Genomic DNA, 14,807 nt, shown 5'->3' with positions numbered 1-14,807 from the left:
TGTTAAAATTAATTTTTAGCATTAATATACTAATGCAATTATTCAAAAACCCCCCAAAATAAAAAGAATAGAAAACCAGCAATGACAAAAAGAAAATACTAGAATACAAAATTGAAAGCTTCTTATTTAAACTATACTATGCTTCTAAGCCACAAATAAAGGAGCACTTTATGTCAAAAAAATATATAATAACGTACAACTTTAGTTTGATTCAGTTCACCACTGGTTTGTTTTGTGAGCACAATTAGAAATTTCCCTTCTATGGGGTCTGGAGTTGGAGGACTGCATAATCGCAGGATTTCTTGGAGCTTTACAGCTCAGCTGCCAGTTTTTCAGGCCATACATACACAGGAGCACTCTCTCTGTGTTACAGACCAGCTGCTAACTTTTTGGGTTGCTGGAAAGTTCACTTTGCCCTCCAGTTCCACACCAACTTTCTGCACCTTGATTTCTCCCCTACCAGAAGGTCTGAGGGGTTTCTCTCAGTTCTTCTACCTTACCCCAGCCGTTGGCAGCTCAGGGTCTGAAATACGTTGGGTTAATTTCTCTCAATTCTCTTTCCATGCCCCAGCTTTGATGTCTTCCCCTAGACACTCTGTAAAGATTTGTAGGAAAGAATTGATGAATGATATGCTCTGGAACTGAGGCTTTTTAGAATTCTAATCTGGCATGCCAGCCCATATATTAATTAAAAGTTTAGCTAGTTTCTTCTTCCCTCATCTATAGAAGATTCTTCCTCCTCCTGTTTTCCCCCAGGGATGAGAAAATCCATGGTTTCTTCTTTTCTATGAAGGGCTCATCACTTTTTGGAGTTGTATCCTCAGCTCTCTGGTAAGTTCAGAAAAACTGATTTTATAGTTTATTCACCTTAGTTTGATTGCTAGAGCAATAGTCACATCTTAACTAAAAATTCTTTAATTTTCTCATGAATCACAAATTTTAAAAAATGAAAATAGCCATGTTTCAAAACATCTACTCCAGTATAGGAGGGGGTGTGTATAAGGAGAAAGGTGCAGGTGAAGTCATGTTGCCTTGCAAGGGGATATGGCCTGTAAATGTGGCTCCTCCATCACCTGTCAGTGTGACCCAGGACTCCAAACCACAAGGTCACCCAGAGACTTTTAAGCACCTGTTAGTGACAATCCAACAGAACTCCCCTCCAAAGCTGTTCTAATTTTTAATTTTTTTTTATTTCAATTTTTGTTTTTAAGTCTGGTCAAGTGAAACAGTGGGAGTGGAGAAGGAACAAAGGAATCTGTGACTGGTTGCAATCAATTAGTTGTAACACCACTGCACTCAGACCAACCCAAAACTGTTCTTGGCCTTCTAGGCAGAGGATATTTCAGGTGGCCACTGAAAGAGTACTAGAGCACATGTACGATTCTCTGCAACACGAATCTGCTGACTCAGAGGCTACTAAATCCTAGTAAAACTACTTAATGAAACAGAAAATGGACCTTGATTTCATCTGTAATGGAGACATACCCAATACTGACAAGACTGTTGGGAAATAGGCTAAGAGATGTGAAAAGATTTCAGGAGTTTTGCCTTGAAGGAATATGTGGACATATTAGTTCACAGAATACAAGCTGCTTCCAATATGGGAGGAATTGTCAGAGGACGTTTGCAAAGCAAGGTTTTTTCTTTGGTGCCAGCCATCACCTTGAGCTTTTTTGCAAGGCAGAAGCTCGGTTTGGGTCCTTGGCAGAGAAGCTGATTAAAATGCCTGCCCAGCAGATAATGTGCAGCTGGAACTATCCTAGACTTCAAGGTTATTCCTGCTTCACCCTTGACTACATGTCTCTATGTTTAGAAGAAGTAGATTAAAGTAGTACACAGACTCAGTGTTCTCATTTTATACATTTTGTCTTTAATTTATATGCTCAGTTAGGTCTGTTTCTAACAGACCTAGGGCTTAACATGCTTATCTTAGAAAAATTTTGTAACTGTCTATTCTTATAGACAGAATTAGGCAAGGTTTCCCTGGAAACCTCAAAAAATGAGCCGTACACATAATTCTTTGACAAAAGACAACTATTTGCTGTAACAATAAATACTGATGTAGGATTTCAGTTGGGGCCTCACAGCTCATGGGAATGCTGGAGGACTGCACTTTGTCTCCATCTCAATCATTTCTCCATTTATATTATTTCTTTATTTCCTATTATTTCCATATCTCTTGCGATGATCCTGCCTTGGGGCCTGTTTTGCTGAAAGAGTGGCTAACTCCCGGCACAAGACAAATGGTTGTACTTTTCTTTCTTTTTTTTTTTTTAAATATTTTTATTAATATTTGTCTTTTTTTTTTCTTTTTGTCCCCGTGTGTGTCTGAAGGTTGTACTTTTCTGTACAGTAAGGACAGGCTAGGTTTATGCTCAAAGGCTTATACAAACAAGGTCTTATTTCTTATTCACGCAACATGTCACAGGTCAACTGAGGCTCTGCTCCATGTCATCTCCTTTCTGTGATTTAGGAGTGTAGCCCATCCTACATCTGCAACACTGATGGTTGTCATGGCAGAAGAAGTAGCAAAAATGGGCAACTATGTGTTGCCTTTTAAATTTCTATCCAGTAGTAACCAACATCATTTCCATTCACATGCATTGGCTGAAGCAAGTCACAAGGGTAAGCCTGAGTCAGTGGCATGAGGAAGTAAACTCTTCCTTTAAGGAAGGATAACAAATATTTTTGAATAATAATACAGTCTATTTGTAAACTTTCTGATTACAAATATTTGCTTTCCTTCCTCTTGTATATGGAGAATACATTCATCCCCTTATCACAAGTGACAATCCAAAGTTCCATATAATCAGGGCATCAGGCTCAAAGTCCAGGATTTTGTGATAAGTTTTCTTTTTACTTTCTTCTTCTTCTTCTTTTTTTTTTTAGACACAGAATTTCACTCTGTCAGCCAGGCTGAAGTACAGTGGCACAATCATAGCTCACTGCGGTCTTGAACTCCTGGGCTCAAGCAATCCTCCTACTTCAACCTCCCAAGTAGCTGGGACTACAGGCAAGTGCCATCACACATGGCTAATTTTTAACTTTTTGTAGAAACAGGGTCTCACTATGTTGCCCAGGCTGGTCTTAAAGTCTTGGCCTCAAGCAATCCTACCACCTCTGTGATCATCTTTATATCAGGTCTTACTGTGGCTTCGAAGAAGGCAAGTCTTAGTTCACCAGCTGCCACTCCACAAATGTGCTATGTAATGGTAGGACAGGGATAGGACAACCACAATAAACACTCCATCTGGAAAGGGGAAGGATGGGAGACACATGGCAGTCATTGGCCTACAGCAACTCTGAATTCTCTCTGGGTAGGTGTTAAGGGGGCCTTTTCTAGGACCTTTTCTAGGACCCTAGGAAAAGGGTCCTTGATTAGGCCTGGAATCTGTTCCACTGAGAGTATCTTTCTACTCCATAGTCTTTTGCTCCACTTTCTGAGACTTCTTTTTCCATTATTCTTGGCTACTTGCAAGATGGCATTGAAGAATGTGGTTTCCTTGGTAGATAAGTATGTTTCCCAGACTGCTTCTTACCTATGTTTGAGTTTAAGCCCAACGGTTGCTTTAAGTCTTAAATATTCAGTCTCTTTTAACCAAGCCTGGAGGTTCTTTGGGAAGTACAAAATCTCAAAAGGATTTTTACTTGAGCCGGCTCCATGCACCAACAGACACACCCACAGTTCATTTAGAGATGTATCCTCTCTCTAGACATCACTGCAGGCAACTTGAGGTCATCAGGAGTTTCTGGGAAAACCACAACCTTTTACTCTCTTTTTTACCTGCCTCTTTCCAGAACTATGCTGCCCAACTGTAAAGATTTTTGGGTGCCATCTTAATTCCATCTGATGTGTTAATAATAGGTATTAAGGCCACACCTTGATTTATGTGTTTTAATTGGTCTTTGTTGTTCACATGCCTTTTCAGATTTTTCTTTTACTGGTTGGAGAATCATTGATAACTTCAAATGTACAAGACTCCAGCTTTCAGGAATCTCATTATTCCCTTTCATTTCTACTTATACACAGGCCAATTCTTTTCTGAGTGTGTCTCTTTCTTAGAGTGCCTTGTTACATGTAGACAATAGCAATCAAAGCACACTCTGGCATCCTGTTGGTTCACCTCTGCCTAAAGCTACAAACTCATCAGGGATAGTATTTGCCTTACAAGTTATCACAGGTAACAGTTTTATCAAACATTATAACACTTACTAAATACCATCCTCCAGGCTCCAATAAACATCTCTTCACTGTCTACCCTGGCCCCAGAGCCCAATCCACATGTTTTAGGATTTGTTATAGCAGCCTTATATATATAGCACCAGTCCCTGTAGATATCATGACAGGCCAGCTTATGCTATCATAATAAGTCATTCCAAAATCCTACTACCTTACAGCCAGAATAGTTTATTTCTCATCCTCACTATATTCTGTCACAGGTTGGTCCACCATTCATGATGCAGAATGATGGAGCAGCCTCTATCAAAAAATTTGCCAGCCATTGTAATAGACAGACAAGAGCTCAAGAGGACTCACATGCAATTTCTTAAAGTCTCAGGAGGGACAAATCATTTACTCACATTTCATAAGCAAACCACATAGCCATACCTGGTGCCTGATGGGTAGGGAAGAACCATCTTCCCTGGATGTGTGCCAGATATAATACTGTTTTCCACACTTGCCTATACTTTTTTGTATATTCCTTGGGATTTTCTACATAGACAATCATGTCATCTGCAAATAGAGACAGTTTTATTTTTTTAAACAGGGAATATCTCAGAGAAGAACCCAAGAAAGTCTTAAGCAGAAGAACTAACATATTCCACAGTGAAAAATTCTTTTAAGTTTTAGTCTGAAAATGTTGAGTTGAATGCACAGCTCTTAAAAAAGGTTTTTTATTTGTATTTTATAAAACTTTTAGGAAACCATCTAATGAGGTAAAGATATGATTACTCTGGAAAAAGAGGCCTGTCTCCGATCTCACAGTGCGGAACAGCTATGTTTTTTGTGTGCGTGTGGTTACTAGAGCTGAGTGAGCAGCTCTGAGGTCTGGTCTTGCCTGATGCGCACTCCCTGGACAGGTCCCAGCTCTGTGGGTCACAGGTGTTCATCTTTCAAATTGTGGCTTAATGGATGATTGATTTCTTCTGAACCCCATTTATACAATTTTAAAGGTTTTCAAGGAAATTATTATTCTTTGAAAATGTTACTATTAATAAATATTTCAGAATATAATATCAAATTGCCTTTTTGCTTTTCGTGTTTCAAACAATAAAGCACTGACACAAAATAAACATTTTTAAGAGTGTACTTGATCTTGGTGGTTTATTTTATTTTATTTTATTTTACCATGTGCTATTTTAGTCTTCTGTTTGGAATCTAAAAATCATTTCCACAGCAACTAATTACAGTATAAGTCACAAACAATGGATTACTACTGCTGGTGGGGAATTAGAAACAAATATCATGAAAATATTAAAAGCTTTGTAGTTCTCCCAAGAAAAAATGCAAGCTAATAAAATGCAGAAGAGACAGTATTTGGTATAGATGTGAACTTCTCAAGTTAGCTTTATGATTGGCTTGACATGAATCTGAAGAGAATTATTCTTCACCTTTTTTTGTAAAATATCAGTCAAGCATATTTGTGAGGGTCTATTTCTGGCTTTTCTGTTTCACTGATCTAGTTAGTATCTGTCTCTCTCCCAACAACACACCCTCTTGATTACTATATATTAAGTCTTCATATCAGGTGGAGTGATTCCTCCCCCTTTATTCTTCTTTGTCAAGATTGTTTTAGCTATTCTAGGGCCTGTGGCTTTTCATATGCATTTTATTTATTTATTTTTTTTTATTACTGGAGTTGCTCACTCTGTAACATATGCATTTTAGAATAAGCTTGTCTATGTTTACAAAAACCTTGCTTAGATCTTAATAGGGATTACATCAGAAACCTATGGATCAATTTAGGAGAGTTGACATTTTTTGGATGTTGAGTCTTCCATATCATGAACATGTCTCTTAGTTTATTATTATTAGATCTTTGATTCCCTTAATTAGCATTTTGTACTTTTAGGAATACAGATTTTATACATATTTTAAAAACTGAATATTTAAGTATTTCATTATCTTTGAATATTAATGGTATGATGTTTTTAATTTCAATTTTTGCATATTCATTGTCAGTTTATAGAAATGAAATTAATTTTTGTGTATTGATTTTGGGTCTTCAGACTTGGCTGAGCATACTCATTAGTGCTAAGAGTTAAAAAGTTTTTTTCTTTGTACATTCCTTGGAATTTTCTACATAGACAATCTTGTCATCTTCAAATAGGGACATTTTTATTTCTTCCTTTTTAATCTACATGCCATTCAGTTCTTTTTCTTATCTTATGCAGTGGCTAGAACTCCAGTATACAATATTAATAAGGTGTTCCTGATCCAAGGGGGAAAACATTTAGCCTTTCACCATTAAAATATGCTATTGGCTTTAGTTGTTTGTTTTTTTTTAACAGATGTTCAAATTGAGGTCATTCTACACTATTTCTAACTTGCTGAGAATTTTTTATCATGAATGGGTGTTAGATTTTGTCAAATGCTTTGTCCACACCAATTAATATACTAGTTTTATTCTTCAGATTGATGATATGGTAGATTACATTGATAGATTTGTTTTTTTGTGTGTGTGTCTCTAAACATTTTATTGCTTCTTTTTATTTTATAACAAGTTCATTAAAATAAGATATAATTTTTATCTAATATTGTACAAAATTTTTGTGTTCTGAACACAAATGTGACTATCAATGAGTTCATTGAGAATTACATAAATAGGCAATTGGGGGTTTAAAGGCTTTCTATGATACAGAAATCCTTGAGAGATATTAAAGAGATTTTTTAAATTGACAGATGAAATTATATTTATTATGTACAACATGCTATTTTGCAGTACGTATACATTGTGGAATGACTAAATCTAATTCCAGCCTTTTGGGAGCCAATCGTGACCACAGTTTGAAGAGTTCTGTAGGGATTTTTAAATGTTTGAATTATTGGTTGAATTTCTTGGATAAGCTGAGACACATAACCATTTTTTCCATTTAAAATAATGGAACATAGGATCCTGCAATCCCCAAACCTGCGAACACTCTTTCGGGAACAGGTTAGACATGGGTAACAAAGAATACCTGTGCAGGAAAGTGCTTTATAAACTCTACTATAGAAATGTAACCTATTACCACTTTCAGGTAAAACCAGAGAGTAAATTTCCTGTTGCTGGAAGAGTCCTCTGGGGACACACCTAGTCCAGGCTCCCTGGTGACTGGATGAGGACACAGACTGAGGCCATAGGCAGGAAACACAGAATCAGTCAGAGCTAGTGACCAAGTCAAGGACAGCACAGGGCTCTTTTTCTTCCTCTATGCAATTTTATCTTTTAAAACATTGACAGTTTTCTGGTGCTGGGAGCAAGATGCCTTTTAAAACTTTTAAGTTAATGGGTGATTACAGTAAAACTACTTTTTACCTAGTCCTGAATGTGGCATGTTGTAGGAGATGTAGTAGTTGCTGGTGAAACTAGAAATCTGAAGTTAAACTTTCAAAGTTCATCTTGGTCACTCCTCTCGTGAAGAAACACATCGACTTAGAATCACCTCCTGAACTTTAATTCTTTTCATACATTCTGGCGACTCCATTTTTGTCAGTTATGGTAGAGGGTTTAATCAAATAGCACAGCATAAGTTCCTTAGAGACATTAACTGAAACTCTGCTCAAGGCAGCCAGTGACTTCCAACTGAAAGGTCTGTGGAGAGAGCCTTCAAAATGGTCATCAACTAGCTCAATAATAACAGAATAATTTGCATGGTAAAATGGAAGGCCTTTCCGACACAGCAATAAATCTGTCCTATACTTGAGTCCCACTTTGGGCACCCAGCCCTTGCTTCGGAAGTAGTGGTAGGCCATGTAGGTCATCCTGAACATGGGCTAAACTATAGAGAAAGCTTTCCAGAGCTTCACTATCGTTAAAGGCTCCTTTTCATAGTAGATACTTAGACATCCCAAGGCATAGACCAGGAAGAAGGCCTCTTCTAGGCTGAGTTGCAAATACTCAAAGATCCTATATGGATTTCTTTTGCATATTAGTTTCTGTCTTTATACCAATTCCTCATTTGGGGCATCCTCACTCTCGTTCCTGTCACACACCACTTCCTCCACAAGCACATACTCGTGGTTAGGCCCTCTCTCCCCCGCACAGAGGACACACGCGTGTTTGCCACCATGCTCAGGGTGAGGGCCACGCTGGAGGATGACAGCACCTGCCTTGCAGCAACAGACTTGGGGTGGAGGTGCAGCATCGTCTGCCATGCGGTCATGGTAGCTGCCTGTCGTTGGCAGGTCCCGCCCAGAGCCCTCCTGTGGGCAGTCTGATGGCTCACTCAGATCCTCTATAGCATCTGACTGTCCAGAGTCTCCATTCATCACACAAAGTTTCTCTCTCCCTGCTGTGCCTTCCATGGTGGAAACCATTTCAGAGTTGAGCTCATCAGGCAATTGAACCTCTTCATTTCTATTTATATGAGGATACTCAAGTGGTTTTATGTAATCCTCAAGGATTCTGTGCACTGTACTCTCATTCTGCCCCTGTCTACGCATGAGCTTTGCTGCCCATTCTACACGATGCTGATACTTCTCTGACGTGATGATAGGCACGTTTGTCTTCGTATCTTTCCATTTAGCAACCAGCTTAGGATCTGAAATTGTGAAGTTTGGACAGCTTCTTGAAAGAATACCTTTTCCAAAATAACCTTTCCCATAGAGCTGTTCGATGTCCTCTGCATTCTTCACAATCACATTGTTGTTAATCATTTCGACATGGAATATTCTGAATTCTTTCCTAGGACTTTGGTCCTGATCAAAAGGGATTGGCCATGGAGACTCATAATTCCATACACTCTTCTTTTTCCTTTTTGGGGCGTGGAAAACGGCTTCTGCCATTTTTCAGGGGGAACTCTTCAATGAGGAACTAGATCCAGGTTAGAGAGATTTGTAAAGGGCCCCAAGAGGGGTAACACTGGATGACCCAGTGTCTGTTGAACTCCAAAGCCCATGCCCTTCTCTCTGGGTTCTGCTTTAATTACAGGCAGCATCTGTCCACTTCTGTGACAGCTATTTCTGCAGCAAGGAATACAATGCCCACATGAAAGCCGTTGACTGTGCGGATCAATTCCTTTCGTGTTGTTCCATTCTTCCTTGGCCCCACACGCTCGCCATTACCCCAGCAACGCCAGCCAGGGGGCAGATATCGCTGCCATCAAGCAGTGTGGCCGAAAAGCCAGCTGAGCTGATAGATTTTTGAATGTCAAACCAGCCTTGCATTCCGAGAATAAATCCCACTTGGACATAGTATATAATTATTTTTATACATTGTTGGATTTGGTTTGCTAATATTCTGTTGAAGATTTCTGCATCTAAATTCATGAGTGATATTGGTCTCCAGGTTTTTTGCTTCTTTGTTAGTTTCATTTTATTTTTTTACTCTCTGTCTGATTTTGGTATCAGGGTTAATACTAACTTCATAGAATGAATTGGAATGTAACCTATTTTTGGAAGAGGTTGCATAAAATTGGTGTTAATTATTCTTTAGATGTTTGGTAAAATCCTCCAGTGAAGCCATCTGGGACTGAGAATTTCTTTTTCAGGAACTTTTAAGTTAAAAACTCAAATTCTTTAATAGTTATAGAAATATTCATGTTATCTATTTCATCTTAATTAGGTTTTGATAGTTTGTAGTTTTCAAGAAATAGGTCCATTTCTTCTAACTTGTTCAATTTTTGAAATAAAAAGTTTTTTATAGTATTCCCTTATTATCCTTTTGATGTCTGTAGGATCTTTTTGGTATTCCCTACTGCATTCCTAATATTGATGATTTATGTCATTTCTATTTTCATTTTTTGTGTTTATCCATTTTATTTATTTTTCAAAGAATCAGCTTCTTTCATTAATCTTCTCTGTTGTTTTCCTATTTTCACTTTCACTGATTTCTGCTCTTATCTTTATTATTTCATCCTTTCTGCTTAGTTTGGGTTTATCATGCTTTTCCTTTTCAAGTTTCTTAGGACAGAAACTTAGATTACTGATTTAAGATCTTTTTTGGTTTCTAATGTAAGCATTTAGTGCTATACATTTACGTCAGTACTGTATTAGCTGTACTCTTTGCCGAGTACTTTGACAAAAATGTTTTGCTGTAACTTTGATAACGTACTTGGTTAGCAACAGCCAAAGTAGTTTTGGACCCACTGTACAAAAATAATACACTTGTGATCTATGCACAAACACTAACCTTGAATCACAGAGAGATTCTCTCATATACTAAAAGAGAAAATCCAGGACATTTATTCCATCTAAGCACTAAGATGGAAAGCTCAAGAATTAACCAAAAAAGCAAAATATTCTTTCTGCCTAAACAAAAAACATTTTCTATCACTTTTTATACCTCTGCAGAGAGAAAAGGGGTGTTATTAAATCTATTACATACTTTAACAATTCTATATTACTTATATCCTAACTCAAGGGAAAGTGAAAGTGAAAAAGAAGGACACCTTCTGGGAGGAAGTACATAGAGAAAGGTGGGCAAGCAAAACACCCCGGGGTGCACTTGTGTTCAAGGTGTAGAGGAAGAGAAGAGACAAAGATAAAGAACAAATGTTAAGCACATGAAAAGGTGCTCAACATCATACGCATTATGATGTTTTGGAAATGGAAACCAAAACTACAACGAGATACCACTTCATACTCACTATGGTAACTAGAATCAAAAACACAGATAAAAAGTATTGGTGAGAATGTGGAGAAACTGAAAGCCCATACACTGCTTGTGGGAGTATAAAATGGTGCAGCTATTTTGGAAAATTGTTTAGCAGTTTCTCAAAAAGTTAAACATAGTTGTTACTAAATTGTACATTTTAAATGGTTGAGATGGTAAATTTTATGTGATGGATTTTTTTTTACCACAATAGAAAAAGCTAAGCATAGCATTACTTTATGACCCAGCAATTCTACTCCTAAGTATTAATATATAATCAAGAGAAATTAAAACATATGTCCACACAAAAATTTGTACACAAATGTTCATGTTCATAATAACCAAAAAGTGGAAACAACCCTAATGTCCATCAAAGGACATTTGATGAATGGATAAATACATGGAATATTATTTGCTTACTTTTATTGAAATATATAGAATATATTATTCCATATAATAGAATATCTTTCAGTCATAAAAAAGGAATAAAGTACTATTACCACTTATGACATGGATAAACCTTGAAGATGTTTGCTCAGTAAAAGAAGCCAGACATAAAAGGCCCCAAGTCACATGATTCCATTAATATGAAATGTCCAGAATAGGCAAACCAGAGACAGAAAGTAGATTAGTGGTTTCTAGGGACTGGGAGGTGGGGAGAGTAGGGAGTAATGGTTAAGGGATGTAGGGTTTCTTTTGGGAGTGATGGAAATATTTTGGAATTAGATAGTGTTGTTGGTTACACAAACTTGTGAATGTCTAAAAAGCATGAAATTTTAATTTTAAAAGGGTGAATTTTATCCTTTGTGAATTGTATCTTGGTTTAAAAAATGGTGAAACCTAGAAGGGTATCTCCACAGAAACACTGGGCACAGAGACAAAAAGAAAGCTCTGGGTGGTGCCTGAGGTGGGGGTCGGTGGTGCTGTACATCAGCAAAGACCCTGGAGAGCCTTTGAATCTCACCTGCTGGGGGCAGGGTTCTTACCTACAGGTGCTGGCCTTGGACCTCAAAGCCAACCAACACTGAAGAAAGGCAATCTCTGTCTTAGATGTAAGGAGTTCTAGGCGTCAAATGAAAATAAAAGCATAAGTACATAAAATGAAAGTTTATTTAAAAAGCAAGAATGTGTTGGCAGTGAGAGAGCAGAGGGGATAAGCATAGAAGTTTGTACTGCACCTAAACAACAAATGAGGTCTTCAGCCAGGCTGAAGATAGGATTTCCTTCTAGGGTTAACTTTGGGGCAACCATAAGTAGTTTTTTTTTCCCCAGTAGAGGGGAAGGAGAAAATCAACAAAGATATATTAACAATGCTAGAGTAAAAATGAAAAATAAAAGGAATATGGATGAAGGCTACCATAGAAGGCTGTGCTAGTTGTGTACTGCACAACTCTAGGAGGAGCAATTCACACTAATGTCCAAACGTGTAGCATCACCTAAAGGTGTGCAGTGCACAATCCTGATCTTGGTGATAGAGGAGAACTTCCTTCTGAGGCAGGAGCGTTTGAAGAGTGGGAGGAAGGCATAGAGAGACACTGAGGCAGAATGGGAGAGAGCTCAGGAGTTCAGGTCTGAGGCCCTCTACTTGTCATTTAAGTAAGAGGGGAGGTACTCTTTTAAACTGAGAGAAGGGTAGACATTTGCAGGAGATCAAAAAGTCTGGAGCAGAAAGAAAGATGTGGTGGAGGAAGATGGCAGAGGAGAAACACTGCCTAACAGAGTGTCTCTGCAGAAAAGACAGAATCTAGGAGAAATTTGAAGAAAGAAGCAAGTAGACGAGCATACATCGGACGAGAGTTGGAAGGAGGGGTACCTGAGACCACAGGACACTCCATGGAAGGAGGTTGCAGAAGTGAACTGGAAGCAGAGACCTCCCGAGTAGCCTGGAGAACAGCGGCAAGGGTAGGTGGCGTGGTTAACTACCCCTTCCCTTGCATCTGGGACTACTGGTGGGCTCCTCAGTGGTTGCAGAGACCTGCTGACACTAGCCCAGAGATGGCCACCACCAGTGGGTGGTAAGCCTGTAGTGGATGCGGCACCAGGCTCCCAACTCCCTCCGGGCACCAACCTGTGCACAGACCCGAGCCACATGGAAAGCACCATATTGCTTCACTCTTCCCTCCCCCGTCCCTATCCGCGGCTACCAAGAGAGACAATATAGTCACCAGCCGAAGGCATCTCCAGGGACGGGATTTCCATTTGGGGACCATACAGCTGACGGAGGGGTACTCAGATGGTGACCTCCCTATCCGCCAGCCCTCCCAGGTGATGCTGGCCTGGTGATTCCAGGAGAATAGGGAAGACCATGAGGCTGAGAGACATCGACCCAGCTTGGGCTCCCCACGGGTGAATTGGGACTGGCATTCCTCTACCTGGTGGGGTTAGGGATTGAACTCCGGGGCCCAGAGGTCAGACCTGCAGACGAGATACCGTGCACCCAGGTCTCGCATTGCCCAGGGCACAGAAGGGATCTTCGTGAACAACCTACTGAGGTGTGTGTGCCTTCAGGGGCAAATCAGCGTCCTTGAGGGCAACCCTCCTTCCAAGGGGGGGCTGTGTGCCCAGCCCAGGTGGCGATCCTGCACAGGGAACCTCCCAGCCGACATCACAGCCAGGGGAGGCCTGGTGGTGTGAGGTCTGGCCTGCTGGCACAGGCCCAGGAGTAGCCTCGGAGTTGGGAGGGTGGAAAGGAGTGAAGCCTGCTGCAGATTGCGGGTCTCAGACGGCCCCACCCCACACGTAGACTTTCTGACTGAGTGAGGCCATCCCAGCCTCTCCCTGACAGCTTTTCCCGGAAGCGGAGAACAGAACTTTGACCCCTGCTAATAGCATTTGTGGTACCTGAGGGCAGGCTTACCCAACCCAGCTCTGCCCAAACTCACTCCCAGACCAGCCCTCACTGAGAGGGAGAAAAGTACACACCTGGAAGTCCCAGGGCCCCACCCACCACCTGAGGCACTAAAGTGCCTCTCCAGAGGAACAAGAGCTGGATACAAGACCCAAAAACAACAGTGTAGCCTGCTCCTCCGAGCAAGCGCCACCTACTGACAGGGAGGACATTCTGCACACCCTTTTCACAGCACCTACAGACTCATCATACAGGGTGTGGTCGAATCTCACCCATAGACACCACCTACCGGCTCAGTGACTAAACAGGGCATGTCATTATCCAAATGAAAACCTAAAGGCGAGAAGCAACAACTGATCCAGATGGGAAGAAATCAGTGAAAGAACTCTGTAAATATGAGGAACCAAATGGAAAGCACAACCCCAAAGAGGAGCACAAGCCCCTTAGAAATGGACACCAACCAAAATCAGACCACTAAAATGAAAGAACAGGAATTTCAAATGTGGATAGTAAGAAAATTCAACGACTTGCAGGAACAACTGGATAACCAACACGAAGAAAACACAAAAGGATTCTAGGACCTGAAACAAAAATTCACTAAAGAAAATCAAACAATGAAGAAAAATCTAACCAAACTCCTGAAAATGAAGAATCAATTCAAGGAACTACAAAACACAGTGGAAAGCCTCAAGAACTGGGTAGATCAAACAGAAGAAAGAATCTCAGAGATTGAAGATAACACCTTCCAATTAAATGAATCAGTCACAGAGATAGAGCAGAGAAACAACAGAAAAGAGCAAAGCCTACAAGAGATGTGGGATTATGTGAAGAAACCTAACGTGAGGGTCACAGGGTTACCCAAAGGGGAAGAAGAAAACACTCAAGGGTTGGACAAGCTATTTGAAGATATAATAGAGGAAAATTTCCCAGGCCTTGCTAAAAATCTCCAGATACAAGTTCAAGAAGCTCAAAGGACCCCTGGGAGAGTCAATGTAAACAGGAAGACATCACGACATGCAGTCATCAGACTGACCAAAATATCAACTGAGAGGCCCTTCTACGACCTGTAAGACAAAAGAAGCAAGTAACATACAAAGGAAAGCCACTGCGAATAATGCCAGATTTCTCTACTGAAATTTTACAAGGAAGGAGAGACTGGGGCC

The 14,807-nt window shown here is 39.9% G+C and overlaps 1 protein-coding gene and 1 pseudogene across 1 annotated transcript in view; both read right to left on the bottom strand.

Moving 5' to 3' along the window:
* The window catches only part of POLN (DNA polymerase nu), a 143,859-nt gene that overhangs the window by 65,360 nt on the left and 63,692 nt on the right, over positions 1 to 14,807 (bottom strand).
* LOC105856024 (tRNA-splicing endonuclease subunit Sen2 pseudogene) lies at positions 7,532 to 9,251 on the bottom strand (annotated as a pseudogene).

Source organism: Microcebus murinus, chromosome 16 (genome assembly GCF_040939455.1).
Source record: "Microcebus murinus isolate Inina chromosome 16, M.murinus_Inina_mat1.0, whole genome shotgun sequence".
In the NCBI taxonomy this organism is placed as follows: domain Eukaryota; kingdom Metazoa; phylum Chordata; class Mammalia; order Primates; family Cheirogaleidae; genus Microcebus; species Microcebus murinus.
This window is presented reverse-complemented; position numbering and strand designations above follow the sequence as displayed.